General features: G+C 39.3%; 1 protein-coding gene across 9 annotated transcripts in view; it reads right to left on the bottom strand.

Annotated features, from left to right (window-relative positions):
* Positions 1-5640, bottom strand: part of lrfn2b (leucine rich repeat and fibronectin type III domain containing 2b) — a 224279-nt gene extending 218639 nt beyond the window's left edge. For all 9 annotated transcript variants that reach the window (XM_020585930.1, XM_020585936.1, XM_020585931.1 and 6 more), the window contains exon 1: positions 5339-5640. The gene's annotated coding sequence lies outside the window, so the exon portion shown is untranslated. The remainder of the gene's footprint in view (positions 1-5338) is intronic.
* Positions 5641-5980: the final 340 nt, after the last annotated feature.

Here is a 5980-nt window from a genome sequence, read left to right as displayed (position 1 = left end):
ATATTTCAAAAGTATGAAGTTTAGAAAACTTCTGAATAGAAGCATGAATGTCCTTGAAGAGCTGAACATTTTGATACCTGAAAGTATGTTGAGTGTAGAATTTCCCCATTTATTTGAATGGGGGAAAACTTTCAAAATAAAGCTAAATATTTCAAACATGAAATTTAGAAAACCTTTGAATAGAAGCATGAATGTCCTTGAGGAGGTGAACATTTTGATACCTGAAATGGCTGAAAGTATGGTGAAGAAGAATTTCCCATTCATTTGAATGGGGCAACATTTTCAAAATAAAGCTAAATATTTCAAAAGTATGAAGTTTAGAAAAATTGTGAATAGAAGTATGAATGTCCTTGAAGAACTGAACATTTTGAAAGCTGAAATTATGCTGAAGTAGAATTTCCCCCATTCATTTCAATGGGGCATGATTTTCAAAATAAACCTATATATTTCAAAGGTATAAGGTTCAGAAATAAGTAAGGATAATCATAAGATGATTTATGTGTGTGTTTGTTGAAATAATCATTAGAGAATGTGTAAGAATAAAATGTGAAATGATTGTATTGAAAGAATGGGGAGAAGTGATTTTACATCTAAAAGAGTGAAAAATACAAGAATCACAGAAAAGAGGAAGTAGACACACATCCCTAAAAGGAGGAACTAAAAAAGTTTATGCGTGCCAACTTTTTCTCCAACTTTTTTTTCTCCAGGAGACCGAGGACTGCGGAAAGGCAGTCCAGGAACAGCACCCCTCTGGGTGTGCTCCCCCACAGGCACCTGGCTTGTGAGGGTGAGATGGATGTCGACGTGGGAGAGAGAGAGCACCTTTCTGGGGTAGTGAGATGGATGTCGATGTGGGAGAGAGAGCACCTTTCTGGGGGGTGAGATGGATGTCGAGGTGGTTTAAAAGGCTTAATACGCTCTGTGGTTATTGAGTCAAGTTTGCTGTCATTGACATTCCTATGGTTTTGGTGAGTTTGCACTTTTGACTCTCTGGTGCATACAGTCACCAGTATGATGATTAGTAGTCCCTGCAACACGCCTGCAATGAAAACATTCACACAGTAGATGGTTTCTATTGAAACTGTTTTAAACCTGCATGGAAAAATGCAAAAATCAAAGTCAAGCTAAATTTAACAAAACATTATTCATTAAAATGAGGCAATTGCATACACAGGCTTTTAACATCTTATGACATGATGTAGGTGTTATGAGAATTTCCCTAATAAAGCAACAAAGTCACTAGAATTATCTTAAGCAGTTTAATTTTTGTGGCAAGGAGACAAGTCAGCACAATGGTACAAAGTTGTGTGAGTAAGGTAGGTTCACACAGCATAATATATAGTTAAAAGGCACGCCCTGATAGTGCAACCTAGAAGCTAATCATACTGGAAAACATGTTTAGCCTGCGGTTGACAGTTGTGTCTCACTTCGTCTGTAACATTCTGTAGTCGGGTATATCACAGTACACAGAGTTTCACATGAAAGATAGGAAATGTCCTTCAGGCTTACACAGTCAGTTTCTCACATGGCTCTGTTCTGAAAGTTTAAAACATATTTAATAACATCATTTTTATAACAATAGGCCTCCACACTGCAGCCTATTTCTGTAGAGCTTAAGTTCAACAAAGACCCTTAGCAAAACCTGAGCTTTAAGCAACAAACACATCCATTCAACAAGAAATTCTGAGAAAGACATTTCAAAACATAAAGTGCACTTAAATTTACATGCCTGTGAAGGTAGTTAGTAGACCCTGCTCAGTATGATAGTCTGCCTTTGTGATGTCTGTGCTTTTAAAATACTGTATGTCCAAATGATTTGTCATTTATGACAGTCACTCATCTTCTCAGGTTTTTTTTTCTGTGCTCTAGATGATCAGCTACCCCTCACTGTTTTAATCTGATGGTTTGATCCTTTTCTTTCATCACTAGTGATGGGTCTCACTGCACACACACTAACACAACATTCAGTCAGTGCAGTGCAGAGGGCCCATGGCTGAGCAGAATGATTATCCTATTACTCTGTCTTGTATTAATTAGCACAAAAAAGAAAGAAAAAAATGATTCTCAGATGGGAGCTAAATCTCATCATCCATGTAAAGGAGCCGGCTCAGCGAGCTGACGTGTTCACAACTGACATATCACTAGTCTGTGATGTTTCAGGTTTTGGTGAAGTTGTCATAAATGTATAAGTTCAGTTATATGTTTACTATTTTGGTCATAGTTAAATGTAGTGTTATACTGAGCTACAGTAGAGGTGTCTCTATATTTTTGTCCACCGTATGTGAGGTCAGAATTTTAGGAACATCTCCGAATATAATGTAGTCCAGTACACCACCACCTTTAACTATGACCTCAATAATAAATATATAATTGATTGGTGCATAAACATATTTATTAGCTTTCTGGAGATTCTGAGTTTATCACACATCATGGAATTGGGTTCTTTTCCTCTGAAGACTTTAAGGAATTCTATTCCAGCTGGTATATTTTTCCTCCAGTGAAATCCTCAAGAGGAATGTGTGTTACATTACTTTTGTGACTATGTGTGCACCTGTAGGTCACTAGCTATTTATACACCCACAAATGGCTATAAAAATGGATGATGTTAATATTGTATCAATAAATGTTGAGATTAACTGGTTAAAGGGTGTATGAAGGCCACGATATGCTAACCCCTGGACATAGGAATAAAGCTTAACCTCTCACACTAAGGTGGCAAAACCTCCCAAATAACAACGTGCAGTTATTGTGGCAGCTACCTCCTTAAACCCTCAGATGTTACTGTACTGAGAAACTTTTATAAACCAGTATACTCTGCCCCATTAAGGAAGGGTTAAGTTTTGTCTGAAATAACCAATGAAAGCTGTGTCACTGGACACTTAAGACCATATCTGTTTTGTACAGTATTTAGTTGACATAAGATGTTATTAAGGATAGGAAATTTAGAGAATAGTGTATATTATGTAACAAGTAAACAGTTGGATATTTTAGATAAACCCTTTTCTGATGTAACTGTCTAAAATCATTTAGCAGTTCAATCTTGGCCTACTGTCAACCCTGTGAACTGTTATGCAACCTCAGACACATTAGGAATTAGGTAATCACACTCCCTGGGAATTGGGTGATCAAACACTGAGAACTGTGTACCTTAACCATTACCACTTAAGCTGAACATTTATGAAGTGTTTCAGAGGAATTTTCAGAATATCAAGATATATCATGTATTGCAATATAGCCTAAAAATATCACAATATTATTTATAAGCCCTACTGCTCAGCTGTAATTCATGTGTGTCCATGACTGTGCCATACTTTTATATAAAATCCCTGCTGCTGTTTCTATGATCTGATGACTCAACAACTTGTCTTACACTGTTCCTGTGTGCTGCTCCTGTCTCCTGCTGCTAACAGTGATGGGACTTCTCATTAGCACATAAGATACTGGTGAACAAACAAGCTGTTAATAACGCTGCTCTTCCATCTCTACACAGCCTGCATAAGGAGACAAGGTTGAAGTGGAGGCTCATTCAGTGAATGACGGAAGAAGAGATGACGAGCAGAGATGGGTGGTAGGAATGAAATGAAGATGTTGATGGAGATGTGCTATAGCCTGTGTCAAGACCTCAATAAAGACTGAGACACAGCTCTCTGCTCATCCCTATGGAGCTCAGGATGAGGCTTAGTGTGCGTCAGTCAACAGCATGGTGACATATGTGTCATTATTTATGCCATCAGCTCCGCAGAGATGTCCAGAGATACCTGAAATAGCTGAAAGTATGGTGAAGAAGAATTTTCCCATTCCCATTCAGGAGCTCCTTACAGAGGCCATTATTTCTGAGCACATAGACCAACCTGGCCACTATTGAGCTCAAGGACAATCAGCAGCAAAACTAACCCACAAACGAAATGCATCACATCTGAGGAGAGGCACTAAACCTGTCATCAGTATAAAATTACAGTGAAATATAATCAACCAGTATTTACTTGATCTCCAACGATGAGTTGGAACAATAGCATGGATATAAGCAAGCATGAAAACACTGGAATATAAAGTTGATTATGACACATTCCATGCTTCACAATAATGCATTTTTGCTCATAACCTATTTAATGCACCAGTGGAGTAAAGCAAATCTAAGATATGACTAACAAGGGATTAATAGTTTCACTGTAGCACCCAGCCTGAGAACTCAGTGATGGACAACAAGGTAAATTAATGCCCCCTCCCCAACAACAATCAGGACAAGGTGCTGCTCTGACTTCTGCACCTCAGCCACCTCTAGCGTGGCACTAAAAATGTGTTGGGAGGATTACTGGTCAGTCAATTAGAGTGTGGCTCTAATCCATGCAAGGTAAAGGTCATTTCTTAGTAGACAGTGGGATTAGGACCTCACTTGGCTTGTTACTTTACTGAATCCACATCACCTGCCTATACATCCCAGTCCTCTGCAAAAATAAATAAGTAAATAAAAGCTGCTGCTCAGTAAACAACTTCCAGCCATCAATCCTCATCTGCAGCTACCTCACCACTGTGAGGGATGGACAAGGCCATGCATTATTGAGCTACCACTTCCCCACATGCTTACCTAATCAAGAAGCATGGGAAAAGTCAATGTTATAAACTGAGAAGTGTCTTCTTGATAAAGGTCACACATATTCACAAAGTTTAGCCCACAAATGTGCAAAATGGTCATTAATCAAGCTACAAATATGATTGAGTTTCGCTTATCCGATTTGATCATTGTAGGCAGAGAACAAGTTTTTTTCATTAGGAATGTAGGCCACTGCATATGTGTGGTGCTCCCCTCTGCAGCTAAAAATATGAACACTGTCAGAAGCCATGTTTCACATATGGTGTTAACTAAACACTCCAGCTATATTTCAGCTTTCTGGGAACAGTAAATTGAGCTGAATCAAAGGGCAACTGGGAGCTGCTGTAGAGCAGATATTCACTGTGTTGTGAGAACCTCTTATTCTACAGTACATTAACATCAGCGTTGGGATCCTTTTTGGGGGGGGTACTAATTGAAATTCTCAGCAATGATGGCCTATTCCACTCTGTTAAAAGAGCACTGCGCGGCTCCCAGAGTCGATTTAAGACAAATAGGGCACTATGATAAAGGCGTCGGAACACAGACTAGGGAAAAGCATCACAATCTGAAATAAAGTAACAGTTTTCCATATAAGAAAAGTACTGCATAAATCCATTCACTGCTAGAACATCTCTTGCTAGGTTATATGCAAAGACAACACAACACTGTATCAGCCTGTTTTAAGTTACCGTGGCAGCATCCACAGCACGGATTATTAACGGAGTCACAGTGTGGCTCTCTTCTTACCTCTTGTATCAGGCTTTTTCAAATGGTTTCCCAGTCCAGAAGATGTCATCTGTGGTCAAGGCATGGTAGATTTCGCCTCAACGATAATTAATTCCAGTAACGTTTGTAATTTTCATACCCTCTCCTAAATTCTCGGTTTCGCGTGGTCACTTTCTGTTTGCGCGTATAAACCGACAGACAAGCGCACCGCTCCACTGTTCACGAATCGCTTTGACCAAACCGCTCCACTGGCCCCTGACGTCGATCAAGTCGATGTGGACAATTTTAAGTTTGAGATAGTCATACGTTCCTGTTCCGATACGCGTCCAAAATAGATAATACTTAGGATTTTTCTCCCTCCCAGCTCTGTGCTGTTGACTGCGTTTGGATTCAATTGCTAATACTTGCAATCTACAGTCATATCCTGACTGCACCCTGTGTTGACAGCAGAGAGAAAGAGACAGCACACGGTGGCTGGCTGGAAATTCATGGCCGCGTGACACATTTTAAATACAAACAAAATGCGTTTTATATTGCACTTAGTTCAGTATCAGCAATAGCAACACCATCATCATCGTGGTGGTGATGATGAGAATAACACTGCATTATTGCAAAACAGGCATTGAAACTGGGAGCCACTGTCTGAAAAGGCAGTCCTTAAGA

The sequence above is a fragment of the Monopterus albus genome, unplaced genomic scaffold (genome assembly GCF_001952655.1).
Source record: "Monopterus albus unplaced genomic scaffold, M_albus_1.0 scaffold387.1, whole genome shotgun sequence".
NCBI lineage: Eukaryota > Metazoa > Chordata > Actinopteri > Synbranchiformes > Synbranchidae > Monopterus > Monopterus albus.
The sequence above is the reverse complement of the archived record's forward strand: the minus strand, read 5'-3'. Positions and strand labels throughout refer to the sequence as shown.